This window comes from Orycteropus afer, unplaced genomic scaffold (genome assembly GCF_000298275.1).
Source record: "Orycteropus afer afer isolate SDZICR_OR568_19922 unplaced genomic scaffold, OryAfe1.0 scaffold00004, whole genome shotgun sequence".
In the NCBI taxonomy this organism is placed as follows: domain Eukaryota; kingdom Metazoa; phylum Chordata; class Mammalia; order Tubulidentata; family Orycteropodidae; genus Orycteropus; species Orycteropus afer.
In genome coordinates, this window is record NW_006921591.1 from 11,755,970 (window position 1) to 11,772,241 (window position 16,272).

Below are 16,272 nucleotides of genomic sequence, written 5' to 3' on the forward strand. Positions count from 1 at the left end.
GCTATGAGTCGGGGCCGACTCGACGGCACATAACAACAACAACAACAAATATATATATATATATGTATATATATATATATATATATATACACACACACACACACATATATATATATATATACATATACATACATGTATATATTGCTTATTTTCCCCTAAACTACTTGTTTTTCCCCTCTTAGATTGTGAAGTCCTTGGACGTAGGGACTGAATTTGTTTTCTCACACTCTGTCTCCCTTTCCTCTTCACTGCCTCTATTCCTCTCTCTTTGCCTATTATTTTCTTCCTTGATTTCCAACTCACTCTCTCAGTAGTCAAAATCATCCCTTTCCCAGTCTCCTCAGAAGCATCTTCAGAAGCTCTCTTGGGAAGCCTATAAATGGGATTGAGAGCTACAAATAACTTCTCTTTGCATTTACCTCTCCCTCAATAGCAAGTACAGTCTGTACAATCCAGCTTAGGCCCTGTTTTGATAATCCAGGCAAACATATGCACACATGTACACACACATATTTTTGACATTCTATTTACTTATTTGAAGGAGCCTTTGTGGCACTAACCAGAAAGTCAGTGGTTCAAACTCACCAGCCACTCCTCAGGAGAAAGATAAGACAATCTACTTCCATAAAGATTTATAGCCTTGAAAACCCTAAGGGGGTCACTATGGGTTGGAATCAAGTCAATAGTAGTGAGGTGGATTCACTTATTTGAGGATTGCTAGGTAGGAACTCTGGTAGCGTAGTGCCTAAGGCATTTGACTGTTAATCAGAAGGCTGGCAGTTCAAACCCATCAGCCTCTCCTCTGAAGGAAGGTTGGCCAAATCTACTTCCCTAGTGATACTGCCTCGGAAACCCAAGGAGGGGTCGCTATGTAGCGGGTCCGACTCGATGACAATGAGTGAGGTGGCTCAAACAGTTAATGCGCTCAGCTGCTATCCAAAAAATGGCAGTTCAACCCACCCAGAGTAGCCTCAGAAGTAAGCCCTGTAGATCTACTTCTGAGGAAAATTTTTAAAAAAGCCATTCAAAGCCCTGTGGAGCATTTTTCTACTCTGAGACACATGGAATTGACTCTATGGCAAATGATTTTTATTGTTTTTATTGTTGTCAGTGTGGTTTATTTACATTATTTACTCATTATTTATTCTAAGGAGAATCTTAAGAACAATATGGTTAACTTTAGCATGCAGTTTGATAACTACAAAGCACTTAACAAGTATTTGTTGATTGAATGTTTAGTAAGTGTGTCCTCTAAGAAATTCTAAGCTAACAAAGAAGATGAGACAAGCATTTCCCAAACAAATGGAATAATAGTGGTTAAAGTACCTGGCTACTTTCCAAAAGGTCCACAGTTTGAAACCACTAACCCTTCCATGGCAGAAAGATGAGGCAGTCTGTCTCCATAAAGATTTACAGCCTTGGAAACTCTATGCGTGTCTCTATGAGTCAGAATTGACTCAATAGCAGTACATTTGTTCAGTTTAGTTTTGTTTTTGGAAAACTGTAAAAATGATTGTAGGGGTTATAAACTACAAATCAATGTACCATAAATTGCACAGCATTGTGCACATATATAATCAAAGGGCTCTTTGTTTGAGTGGGAGAAAGAGCTAACAAAGATAGTCTTCTTCCTTGTGTATGAACTATAGCTCACACATAAAAACATGGCAGCTCACTCAGAAATATTTAGCAAACTACAATACACTCAGAGATTAAGATGGTTAGACGAAGGCAGCATTCACTACCACTTATTTTTTGCTGGTTAAGCTTTATAAATTGTGGGGGAGGTGACTACTCTCTGTAAGGGCAACATTGCAAGTGGCCATTGCATATCTAGGCCTTTCTACACCATTTGGGTTCCTCACACAAAAAGAAGTGAACTGACTCCCCTGTCCAAAAAATGTTCAAGCTTTCTCTACCTGAGCCTAGGAAAAAATCAGCAGACATGTTGCAGACGTTCCCTCAAAACTTATTCCTTGAAGAAATAAATTATTTGAACATTTCAGAATATGGCACAAACTGGAAAGCAGCCTGATAGATGGAAATGTAAACATGAAACTTTAATGTGGGCTCTTCCTTCTTACCTAAAAAGATATAGTAAATATTTCATGCCCTGCTCAGTAGGGCTTCAGGCATCTTGTACCATTAGTGAGGTACTGCTCATCTTCTCCAAAAAAAAATAAAGCTAACACTGGTTTGTGATATTTCATAATACCTAAACTTGGCCCAACTTGCCCACACCATACAGTCAATATCCAAACTTCTAGGATCAAAGACACCACTTAAATATCTCAAGAATGCTGCATTTTGTCCCTTTATTTAGTCTAGTACTTTTGACATATTAGAGCAAAACTCCAATTGGAATACTCATATAATTAAGAAGAAACTTTTGGTGAAATGGATCACAAATTAATTGAAATTTTTATTTCATCCAATGATCTTGGAAATCTATTTCACTGGGTTGGGCTACTTTGATCATAATGTTACTCTTAAGCCCAGGGCAGAGCTGGCATAATTGTAAGAAAGAAGTTGGTATAGTTAGAGCCAAGCATGGAAATAGAAGGAAAATTTCAGGCACTTTCAGGACACTTGGTTTGCTTTCAGGTAAATTCAATCCAGTGTCAAACCACCATTAAGAATGAAATAAATCTTAAAACATGTACAACAGGAAAGTGGCTTTGGAGAAGTAAAGCAAGAACAGGAGGAGTGTAAAACACCAGATCATGTGACTTAAAGAATTCTACCCGTCAAGACTAAAGCAAATAGCAGCCCAGTTTTGGAAAATTCAGAGTGAACAGGAATAAAATGGGTACCAAATTCAGTCAACTGACTTTTATATAAGGCAGGATTCAATCTTTTATACCAGTAGCCTTGGGGAGGGGGATAGCAAACCAAGAACCCTCTAAAATCTAAGCATCTCAATCAGGCATATCCTGTGGTGTACAGAAATATGCTGCAAGGAGGTGCTCTTGTAGTTGCTTCAAAGTTGGGTCTGACTCATAGCTACCTTGTGTATAACAGAATGAAATGTTTCTCAGTCCTGTACCATCTTCCTGATCATTAGTATGTTTGAGTTCATTTTGTAGCTATTGTGTCAACCCATTTCATTTAGGGTTTCCCTCATTTTCATTGACTCTCTATTTTACCAAACATGATGTCCTTTTCTAGCAATTGATCTTTCCTGATGAATTGTCCAAAGTGAGTTGATGTCTAATCATCCTCACTTCTAAGGAACATTGCATTGCTTCTCAGATTGCATTTCTTCTAATAATGATTTGTTCATTCTTTTGTTAGTCTGCAACATATTAAATATTCTTTACCAATACCACAATTGCGATTCTTCTTCTGTCTTCCTTTTCCACTATCCAACTTTTGGACCACTTAGTTGACTAGAGACAGTTAATAAAGTGGTTCCCAGTCTCTAACTGTATGATATTGAGAAAATTATTTAAATGTTCTAAATCTCAGTTACGGGATTTAATAGTACCTAACTCATAAACTATTATTAGTCTGACTTCTCCCTAAAGATAGTCAAGGTGTTTGATACCTAATTTTGTTTCTGAAACATTTGTAGCTTTAATCCTTAACCCTCATATATGCCCATTCCAAAGGAAAAAATAAATAAATAACTATTTCTGAAATCACTGCTTCTAAAATTATGCCCACTTAAATTCCCATCTGATGTGTTCTGGTTAGAGGAATGAAAGCCGAGAGACATCGGATATTCATTTAAAGATTAGAAAAGGGGCCAGTGTTGAGCTCATCTGCCTTCTGAAACTTGATTCTGCTTCTTGCTATGTGGTACCATTTCACCTTCCAGGTGTCCAACCCCATCTCCCTCACTTTCTTTACACTCAGGAAACTAGGGAAGGGACCCATAAAGGTCATTTACAGCAGAATGTGCAAGTACAAATATTTCTTCTTTCCCACCAGATTTGACATCTAAACTTTGTTGTAGATGAGAAATGACTCTGTCCAATTAAAGGGACTTTAAGCATGGAAGAAATGGAAAGATAGTATTCTACAAGTACCTCAGAAGTCATAGCCAATAGGAAAAAACTCCTCTGCCTACTGCTAAAACTGGTCTCTACTCAACGTACAGAAAATAATTCAATTTTCTTATAATTAATCATGATCATTCACAGCCTCAAGATTATCACACAGAACATTGGACATTTTTGAAATGGAAACTGTGAATGAATTCTACATCATATCTTCAAAGTTCCTATTCTGAAAAAAAAAAAAAAAAAAAACATGGTGTTAAACTGAAATTGTCTCATTGACCTTTTCTCTGAAAGTTAAAAACAAAACAATCCAGTCAATAGAGAAGTCCAATTAAATGGTGTTTTCCTTGGTTTGAGCCCTTCCTGTGATCTAGAGCTAAAAAAAAAAAAAATGTATTCTATATTTATGAAACTCAATATCCAACAAACCAAAAATGGTCTCCCATACAAGCTGACCTGAAAATTTTCTTGCCTTTGACTTGATAAGAAACATTGAATTAATTAAATCGAAGCCTGATGTCTTGAACTGAAGCAATGGCTCCCTCAGTGAGAATTGAAAATACAAACGGCAGAAGCATTTTACCGCTGTGTAATATGAACAGCTCATCCTCTCTGCTGCCTTTCAATTAGGTGGGAATATGAAAGTTCCCTGCTAATTCTAAATCAGGAGTGTTAGGCTCCTCTGGTGGATCCAGTGGGTAATTATTAGGGCACAAACCTGAACCTTTAGCTCTTCAGCACACAGTGGTGAAAATCAAATACCATAAAGCTCTTGCCTCCCACTAAGCCTCTTCTCTTCAGTTTTTTTGCACCACACAGTACGAGGTAGTAAGGAAAATTTTATGATGAAAGACAGGAAGTATGTAGTTGCCTGCTTTTATTCTCGGATTTTGAAAATGGGCTCTGCTAATAGGAATCCACTGAAGATCCAGCAAGAGGTCAAGAAAGCCAGAGCCCTGGGGCCACAAGTTTCTCTTTTTTTAGTGGTTTAGCCTTTGCAGATGACACCCCTTCTCATTTCAAAACTGGGTGTAACCGGTGATGGATCAAAAGGATAGTAAGACACGAGCTGCTGTAAGAATAGAAGTTCAAAGTTGGTGTGTTCAAACCAAGCTGCAGGTCAAGAAAGAATTAGCGTTAGGCTTGAATCTCAACGCACTCATCACTTAACCCATAATGAGATGCTGAGATCCTCACCTTATTGTAATAAAGGTGATAATATTAGCACTGAACATTGATCGTGTATTAGATTTTAAATATACCTCATTTGGGTATAAATTCACTGCCATCGAGTCAACTCCAACATATAGCAACCCATAGTGTTTCCAAGTCTGTAACTCTTTACAGAAACAGATTGCCTTATCTTCCTCCCATGGAACTGCTGGTGGATTTGAACTTCCACCTTTCTGGTTAGCAGCCCAACACCTTACCCACTGCACCACTAGATCTCCACATGTTATCAGATGAGGAAAACCAAAAACCAAACTCACTGCCATCAAGTTGATTCTGACTCATACTGACCCCCATTGGGTTTCTGAGGTGGGAAATCTTTATGGAAATAGATTGTTCCATCTTCCTTCTGTGAAGCAGGTGATGGGTTTGAACTACCAACCTTCCAGTGAGCAGTTAAATGCCTTAGACACTGCATCACCATGAGGAAAGTAGGACCCAAAGATGTGAAATAGCTTGCTCAAAGTCACATAGGGAATAAAAGCTGTATATGTCCCTTTGTATGTCAGCCATCACAATCCTGGGCAAATAACAACTCCATTGGCATTTGTAGGCCAGTGGGCTCCATGTTCTTGCTGACTTTTCTTCCCAGAAGTTTCACTTTTAGGAGATGTACTTTTCAAAAAGAAAAACAGAAATAAATAAATAGATAGTCCAACAAAATATACTCTCTTCTGGGCCTAATTGTAATTAGCACATAAACTGAGCCTCAGAGTATGATGTACTTACCACTGGAAATTAAATTCATTAATTAATGTGCAGTCACCACTGAAATTTTGCAGTGAGTCTGTCTCAGAATAATGTATTTTAAAATTAATGGCATACTTATTCCTGCTTATTAACAATTTAATAGTTATGCATTACACATTTTGAATTAAGGGAAAAGGGTGATAGAAGAATTGGAAGATAATAGAATCAGCAGCATCCTCGAAAGGAAAACAATAGTATTAATACCTCCAGAGAGAAATTTCTTTTGTCTTCCTGGGTGTTCACGCATGAGAAAGACAATTGAACCAATCCTTAGTCTAATGAATAAAGTAAAGCTTGACTACTTGTCACTCTTTTAAAACTTGAAATTTGCACTGTACTTGTCTACCCATATTCCCATCATTCGTTCATTATCTTTTCCCTTTATTCAATGATCAGTACACATGTATTAAGTGTGCCAGTTGCTATGCTAGACTGTGGGGATTCAAGTAGAGTAAGGTATAGTGCTTTCCATAGGAGTTTACAGTCTAGTAGGAAAGCTATACATAAAAAATATAAAGTAGCAAGGGAGACTGATTTGAAAAAAAAGAGAGAGAGAGAGAGTAGTTACATTATGTGGAAAGGATAGAGCTATGCACAGGATGTAATGAGAGCTCAGAGGAAGACCTGGAGCAGCAGACTTGGAAAAACAAGGAAGATTTCATGGAGGAAGTGATGATTGAACTGGCTTTTTAAAAATCATAAAAGTTACCCCATCCAAGGAGAAGGAGAAAAGAAAGGAAGTCATTCCAGAAAATTGCAAAGCATGAAAACGTAACACTTAGGCTAGAAACAGGGTGATGTGTGCCATTTTACTTCTATAACATAGTTCAGGGATAAGATAGATATGATTTAGGGAGAGTTAAGCAGAAAAGACACCACAGAAGGTCTTGGGTTAATGAATGCTAATGAATGTGAACTTTATTTCTATCAGCCAAAGTCCTCCAAATACTGTGTTTAGTAGCCAAGAAACAAATTGCTATTTCATGAACAGGAGTGAGATGGTTGTTAAGTGAGAGTTTACAAATAAAAACTTAAATAGCTGAAGTTTTTATATAACTAGCTTTTTTATATATACTACAAATTAAGAATTAGCTTTGTAATAATATTCATAATCCTTAGTTACTTACATTTTGATAAGTTTTCTTGAGGAAACTTCCAAAAAGGAAGTTATAAGAAACATGCCAATAAGCAGGCAAGAGGAGAACAAAATATCTACCTATGGGCAAGTATCCTATGTGAATGGTGTTGGTCTTGTGACTTTCTGTGTAAAAAAGTTGGCATGGTCTGCTGCAGTGGTGCAGTACCCCTGAAGAACTGCTAGCAGAGATCTATTATCACACATTTCTTAGCAAAGTTGTGAATTGTCAGGGTATGCAGTCTCTCCTATCATAGCACTTTCCTCTCCTTGACAACTCTCAACATCAATTTTGTTCAAAGGTTAATTTCAACATCTAGAGCAATAGCTAAGATTAGGCAGCACTCAATATATGCTTATTGTGGAATAAATCAACTAGGGCTCACTTTAATCATCTGTAATCTGATGCTAACTGACACTCACAAGAACTCACTGAGAATCTGTCCCTGGAGTGCTTTTCTCAAGCCCCCATTGAGCACCCTGCAATCTTACTCCTCAAAGACAAATCATACTATCTCTCTTGAATACAACTAATTCATGTTAGGAAGTAGCCTTCAATAAAGGAACAGGATAAGTAAGAAAATCCCCCTGTACCTTATGAATGGCATCCAGATGGGAAACTAATATGCTCCCTACAGAATATGTTTATACATTCTTTTAAATACAGGAAAACAGCAATCAGATTCCCCTTACAATTTATATTCCCTTATGTTATATTCCCTGAACATAGCCATTTCTTGGAACTGTTTGAACTGTGATGATTTGTCTGGGCTGAAAAGTATGTTAAGATTTTGTAATCAGACCTACATTCAAATCCAGCTTTCCACCACATTTACAATATGACCTCACACAAGACTCTCAGCATCTCTGAGTCTCAGTATTTGAGAATATAAACCAGGAATCATAATAGTCAATATTTATTGAGTACTATAATATTAGACACTATGCTAAGACATTTTTATGTATAATTTCAAGCAGTTCCTTTTACAACACTAAGTCTTAGGTATTTTATTCTCTCATGAGGCACAAACAGGTTAAGTGATTTCCTGAAATAATACAGCTATGAAATACTACAGATAAGATATATACCAAGGCAACCTGATTCCACAATCCACGCTTTGACTGTTGGAAATAATGCTGTTATAAACATTCATGCTTGATTAAGTAAAAGTGGTATAGCTGCTGTGGAAAATAATGTACAATTCCACCAAAAAAATATTTCATGAAAAAGGATAAACTGAATTATTTTCATATAATTAACAGTCCTCAAAAGTTGTCATTCCTCCCCTAGCCACCCCAGGTCTGGAATTGAACTCACTCCTGTGGCTTTGAGCCAAACAATAGACAGGCATATAGGGTGAATATTTACATCAGGTAGACATACTCCTTGGAGTGATCAATCATGAGAGAACAGAACTGCAGTGTTTGCACAGGTAGACAGCTCAGGGGGTGGGAGTGCATGGGAGGGAAGGACACAGGTAAGAGGTAACTATGGGCAGATGTGGGAAGAGAGCTGTTAGAGGGGAAATGCAGTCAATGTCATGAGACAAAATGTGTATGAACTGTTATACCAAAAATGAATTTGCTCTGTAAATTTTCATGAAAATGGCAATTAAAAAAAAAAGTTGACATTCCTTGTGTTAGACTAGGTTCTATAGAGAAGCAAAACCAGTAAAGCTTATACATACATATAGAAAAAGAGAAATTTATCTTAGGAAAATAGCTCACACACTTATAGAAGCTGGCAAGTCCCAAGTTCTTGGATCAAACGTCAAGCTGGAGGCTTTCTCTGACTCACGCAGCTGCAGGGGCTGATGAGCTCAAGGTTGACAGGCAGTTTACTGGCTGTTGACTCCAACAAATGACAAATCTAAGATCTCCAGGCCAAATGGTGGATTGTTCACTCACAGACAGTTGTAGGCAGCACCATAGGATCCTGATCCATGGAAGAGTGTCTTTTTTCCCAGGATGTCCTTAAATATACTGGAAGCAGGCCACATCCCTAGGAAAACTCCCTTTCAACAGATTGTCTGTTCAAAACATATACATCCAATCCCATCATGGGAATAACCTACATCATAACTGCTTAAACCACACAGAATTTTGGTCCAGCCAAGTTGACACACAGCTCCAACTATCACAGCCCACCCTTTGTCAATTTGGTAGTTGTACTCATCTTCTTACCCATATATAATCTCTAAATAAGGACAATTATAAAGTCATATTTGTGCCTAATATGATACGCTAACATATGTACAACCGAAATGCATTAACCTTGTTTACATTTCACAGTTCATAACAGAAGGAAAAAAAAAAATTTGATGCATATATACAATAAAGAAATATAATAATCACAGTCTTCATTTCTGCAACTGATCACATGGTCATAGCTGATATTCAGAACTACCTTCTTCCACTATCCATTCTGTATTTCCCTTGCCCTCAGCAAGCACCTCAGCTTGTCATGGTACCTTGCCTGGTGGGGTGACCCAAACCATTCCTGAAGGGTCTGGGCCATTAGTAATCATATGTGAATTGGGTTGCTGGAATTTTCCATTGACTTTGTTGTTGTTGTTGTTGTTGTTGTTGTTGTTTGCCGTCGAGTCGGCCCCGACTCGTAGCTACCCCTCCTTGGGTTTCTGAGCCACTGTCACTATGGAAGTAGGATTGCCCAACCTTCCTTCCAAGGAGTGTCTGGTGGGTTTGAACCGCCAGCCTTCTGGTGAGCAGTCAAGTGCCTTAGGCACTATGCTACCAGAGCTCCCATTGACTTTAATCACAGAGAATGGTAGTACTAAGAGACGTCCTAAAGAGTCTCCTCATTCCAGATATATTCTTCTTTACCTCAATTATGTAATGTCAATCCAATTTTCACTTGGTAATCAGGATCTATCACACCACATGGTACAGTAACTCCCTTCTTTGTCTGTTGATCCAGAGGCATGAGTAAGCAAAAATTTCCAGGTGGTATTCTTAACTTCCAGTTCAATGCAATCAATATTGTGTCTCCAGATGGGAGTGCTCCTCCCTTTGGGACTAATATCTCCAGAACATAGGGTAGCAGGGATAGGAAGCAAGAGTTTTTGAGTGGGTCACTAGGGGTAACAGTGAGTGGTACCACTCCAGTTTCCATCCCTTGGTTCTTGGACCCATGAATCCTTGCTATTGGAGAAACAGCATCATATATTGAACACTGGTTTAGAGCATATAACATTGTTCCAACCCTCCAAGGTATTGCCACCTAGCTGGTACTGTAATTGTGTTTTTAGTAGGCCATTCCATTGTTCCATCAAGCCAGCTCCTTCAGGATTATGGGGAACATGGTAAGACCAGTGAATTCCATGAGCGTAGACCAGTTGTCGCACTTCATTTGCTGTGAAGTGAGCCCCTTAATCTGAAACACTGCTGTGTGGGATACTATGATGGTGGATAAGGAATTCTGTAAGACCACACATGGTAGTTTTGGCAGAAGCATTGCATGTAGGGAAGGAAAATCCATATCCAGAATAAGCATCTATTCCAGTAAGAATAAACACTGTCCTTTCCATGATGGAAGTGGTCCAATGTAATCAACCTGCCACCAGCTTGCTGGTTGATCACTTCGAAGAATGAATGGTTCCATATCGCAGACTCAGTGTTGGTCTTGGCTGCGGGCAGATTGGGCACTCAGCTGTGGTGATAGCCAAGTCATCCTTGGTAAGTGGGTGTCTGTGTTGCTGAGCCCATGCATAACCTCCATCCCTGCCACCATGGCCACTTTGTTCATGTGCCCATTGAGCAAAAACAGGAGTAGCTGGGGAAAAGGGATGGCTGGTTTCCATTGAACGTGTCATCCTATCCACCTGTACATCTGTCCATTTCTTGCTTCATGCAAAGTAAACAGCCAGATGAATGGTTCAAAATTTTGCCCATTAGGAGGATTTCCCTTCACCACTGTCCTTCAAGGAAGTCTCAGAAAGGGGGCTGCAGTGCTGCTGCTGTCCACTTTTGAGTGGTGTCTATATGTTGCACAGAATTTTCTGTAAACCAGGCATGAGTTTTCCCTTCCTCAGTCAACTGATCATAAGGAACTCCCCATGAAGCCATAGGTGCAGACTGGGAGAGAAAAGGTAATGTGACTAGAGTGGAGACTATAGGCATTAGTGCCACTTCCTCATGAAACCTGTGGCTTCAGATCCTGCTTGAGCCCAATCTCTGATATACCACTTCCATTTAATGATGGAGTGCTGCTGTGCATGTCTAACTTTATGATTCTGTGGGTCAGACAACACCCAGTTTGTGATGGACAGCTCAGGCCTCATAGTGACTCGGTAGCCCATGGTTAGGCATTCATTCTCTACTGAAGTCCAGTAATAAGCCAAAAACTGTTTCTCAAAAGGAGAGTAGTTATCTGCAGAGGATGGCAGGATTTTGCTCCAAAATCCCAAGGGTCTGCATTGCAATTCAGCAATAGAGACCTGCCAAAGACTCCAAACAGCATCTGTATCTGCTAAAGACACTTCAATCACCATTGGATCAGCTGGATCACATGGCCCAAGTGGCAGAGCAGCCTGCATGGCAGGAGGAACCTGTTGCAGAGCCTTCTGTTGTTCTGGGCCCCACTCAAACTAACAGTTTTCTTAGTCACTTGATAAATAGGCAGAAGTAACACACTCAAATGAGGGCCACAATGCTATAAAATTAGAAATTAATAATAGGAAGATTAAGGAAAAAATATCAGGCATGGAAGTTGAACAATATGTTGCTCAAAAAATACTGGATAATAGAAGAAATAAAAGTGAAATAAAAAAATAAAATCCTACAAACAAATGAGAATGAAGATACATCACACAAAAACTATTGGACACAGCAAAGGCAGTACTCAGAGGTCAGTTTATAGCAATAAATGCATATATCAAAAAACAGGAAAGGAACAAAATCAACACTCTAACTCAACAACTCCAACAACTAGAAAAAGAACAACAAAAGAATCCTGCAGGATCTATAAGTAAGGAAATAATAAAGATAAGAGCAGAAATAAATGAAAAAGAAAACAATAGAAGAAATCAACAAAACAAAAAGCTGGTTCTTTGAAAAGATTAACAAAATTGACAAACCATCAGCAAATCTAACAAAAGAAAAGAAAGAGAAAATCAAATTACAAGAATAGTAAATGAAAAAGGTGTCATCACAACAGAACCAACAGAAATAAAAAAGATACTGACAGAATATTATGAAAAAATGTACTCTGACAGAATTGAGAACCTAGAAGAGATGGACAAGTTTCTAGAATCACAAGACCTACCTAAACTATCCCACTCAGAGATAGAATACTTGAGCAGTTCCGTAACAAAGGAAGAAATTGAACAGGTCATAAAAAAAACTCCCCACAAAGAAAAGTCCTCACCCTGATGGCTTCACTGGAGAATTTTACCAAATATTCAGAGAAGAGTTGACACCTATATTACTCAAGCTATTCCAGAACATAGAAATAGAGAAAACTCATTTTATGAAGCAAGCATAACACTAATACCAAAACCAGGGAAGACACCACTATAAAGGAAAACTACAGACCAATATCCCTCATGAACATAGATGCAAAATATTATATATTTGTTATATAAATATATAAATATTTGTTATATAAATAACAAAATCCTAGCCAACAGAATCCAACAACATATCAAAAAAATAATAATACATCATGACCAAATGAGATTCATACCAGGTATTGCAAGGATGGTTCAACACCAGAAAAACAATCAATGTAATTCACCACATAAACAAAACAAAACAAAAGAACCATATGATTATATTAATTAATGCAGAAAAGGCATTTGATAAAATCCAACAGCCATTCCTGTTCAGAATTCTTAGCAAAATATGGTTGGAAAGGAAATTCCTCAACATAAGAAAGGGTATATAAGCAAAGCCAATGGCCAACATCATTATTAATGGAGAAAGTCAAGTCATTGCCCTTATGAATGGGGACCAGACAGGGATCCCCTCTATCACCACATCTATTTTAACATTGTATTGGAAGTCCTGGCCAGGGCAATAATGCAAGAAAGAGAAATAAAAAGTATGCAAATTGGCAAAGAGGAAGTAAAACTGTTTCTATTTATAGATGATATGATCCTGTACATAGAAAACCCAAGAGACTCAACAAAAAACTACCGGAACTAAAAGGTTCAACAAAGTGGCAGGATAAAGGTCAACATACAAAAATCAGTTGGATTCCTCTACACTAACAAAGTGACTTCTGAAAAAGAAATAAGGAAAACAATACTATTTACAATAGCTACTAAAAAGATAAATTATCTAGGAATAAATATTTACCAGAGACACAAAAGACCTATACAAAGAAAACTATAAAAAACTACTACGGAGACAAGAGCTCTACATAAATGGAAGAACCCACCTTGTTCATGTATAGGTAGACTGAATATTGTGAAAATGTCAATACTACCTAAAGCAGTCTACACATTCGATGAAATCCTGATCCAGATTCCAACAAAATTTCTTAAAGACATGGAAAAACCAATTATTAACTTCATATGGAAAGGAAAGAGACCTCACATAAGCAGAGCACTTTTGAAGACAAAGAACAAAGTGGGAGGTCTCACACTCCTGGATCTTAAAACCTACTATACAGCCTCAGATTGGAAGTGGCAATGATGACAATAGCAGCAGAAGCAACAAAGGTAGCAAGAGTGGCAACAGCTTTGAAAAGGAGGAAATACCCAAGATAGGAGGTCAGCTTGCCCTTCCACACCCAGAGCTCATTCCTGAAACATCTACACAAAAATTGTTAGTATATTATTATAAAATAAAACTGTGCATGTGGATATTGCAACGTAGTGTCTCAGGAAGTTTTCAGAATATTTCAAAGATTTTAGAATCTCTGATTTTGCAAACTACTGCAACATTGCAAAGCAAATATCTACAGACTTAGAAATTAAATTTAAAGATTGTATTTGACAGAAAAGGACAGTAAAGTCACCTTTGGATGGACCAATTACTAATGAAAAAGATTATTTTAATATTATTTTTGCTTGTAATTAAGATACAGCAACAAAATGCATAAATGGCCTTTTTGAGTTACATACAAATCATGAAGCCACTTTTGGTTTCTTCCACATGCTATAGGAAATATTATAGAAAATATTATAATACCATAGTATATACAGTTACATTTAAAATTAAATTTAGACTTACATTATACTAGTTGGTATGAAGAGTTAAATCTTTTTAGAAAACTTATTCTGCAAAAATCTGCAGATCTACATGTACTAATGAATATTTTGAAATTATTTATCAGAAATCCCAATGTTGTCACAGCCTATAAAATAGTTTTAATGGCTCTAGTAATCAGTAGGAAGATCCTGTTCAAAGTTAAAAATTATCAAAAAATTATTTGTATTCTTGCATTCACCAAGAGTGACTGACTTCACTTTCAATTATATTGATAAAAAGTGAAATTACTAAAAATAACAATTTTGATGACAATAAATTACTTCACATAAAATGGAGTCAGAAACATCTTATACTGAAGCAAGATGTCATATCAGTTGATCTTTTAATTATATATTGTAGTATATAAAATTTTGATGCCAACAAAAATATCTCCTTAGTGCCCACATAAAATTTTCCACTGGACATTCTTACTTGGATATCTTCTCTAATTTCTATCTTAATATGTTCAAAACATAACACCCTTGAAGAATCTATATGTATGTGTATGTATAGACAGATGTGTACACACATACATATTCACAAAGGGCAGTGTTACAGATACTTAACAGAAACAATCAAACACCTTGTGAGATTGATTTTCTGCATTTGATGGCTTAGGATCCTAGTCTCATGGAACAAATCAGTCAGTTGGCATAATACAGTCCACAAAGTTCAGGTTCTTCTTGCTAGTGAGGTGAACAGCATCTGGAGTCTTAAAAGCTTATGAGCAGCCATCTAAGATGCAAGTATTGGTCTCTACTAATCAGAAGCTAAAGTGAAATAAAGGAATCAAAATCTCAGAGAAGAAACTAGTCTACAGAGCTAATAGCCTACAAGATTCATGGCCTCATATAACCTGAGACTACAAGCACTAAATAGTGCTTGGCTACCACCACTATTGATCATTCTGATTTGGGCCACAGTAAATGGGCTGTGATAGAATGGGAGGAAAATATAGAATGCAACACAAATTCTTAAAAAGTCCAGATTTACTAGACCACTTGAGGCTGGAGAACGTCCGGAGACTATTGCCCTAAGATACTCTTTAAACTTTGAACCAAAATTATCCCCGAAGGTCAGGACATAATTGATTAATTAATTAATTATTAGAAATATTTAGCAAAATAACAGATTGGCACACACAAAAAAGGATAATACCCATGAATCTAGTACTCCATTAAAAAAACAATCCATAGGAGATTTTGGTCAGTAATTACTCAGGATAGTGAGGCATCACCCTCTCCATAAGGTTTACCATGACCATTATATTATAAATTGCAGAAGATTTTTCTTTCCTTCCCTGACATTCCAGACCCTCCTCATACTGCTCTACTTTTTCTTTCATTATGGCTAGTGTGACCTCACATTTCTATGTCTCCAGGACAGTCCTGGTTGATATGGGTTGTTTCTGTATAACTACTAACAGCTTCTCCTCCCATTTTCAGAAGTATTCCAGCTTAGATGACATGTTATCTGATGACCTTATCCACAATCCTTACCACTTTCTAACCTACATAAAAATTTATGTATTTAGAGTTCCGGCAAGATGGTGGACTAGGCAGAAGGACTGCACAGACCCTCTTCAACAAAGAAAAGTGAAACCAATTAACACAGACACAGAAGATAATCTTGGACCCCTGAGCTTTGAAGGGAAGGATACAGAATTGGACTAAACCCCAACTAGCAGAAGAATTTGTGTGAAAATACCAAAAAAAGGAGACATACAGAGCTGTGGTCTGACAGTGAACTGAGTGACCCTGACAGTACAGGTGGCTCGGAGATTCCCGACTGGTGATAGGACCTGAGAATTAACCTAAAAATCACCCTGCTAGCCAGGGACTGCACGGACTGTGCACAGTGGCTGGGGAACAAACAGAGAAGGTGAAGAGAAAGGTGGGCTGAGTTGTGGACTTTTGCCAGTCTGGAGGTTGCCCCCAT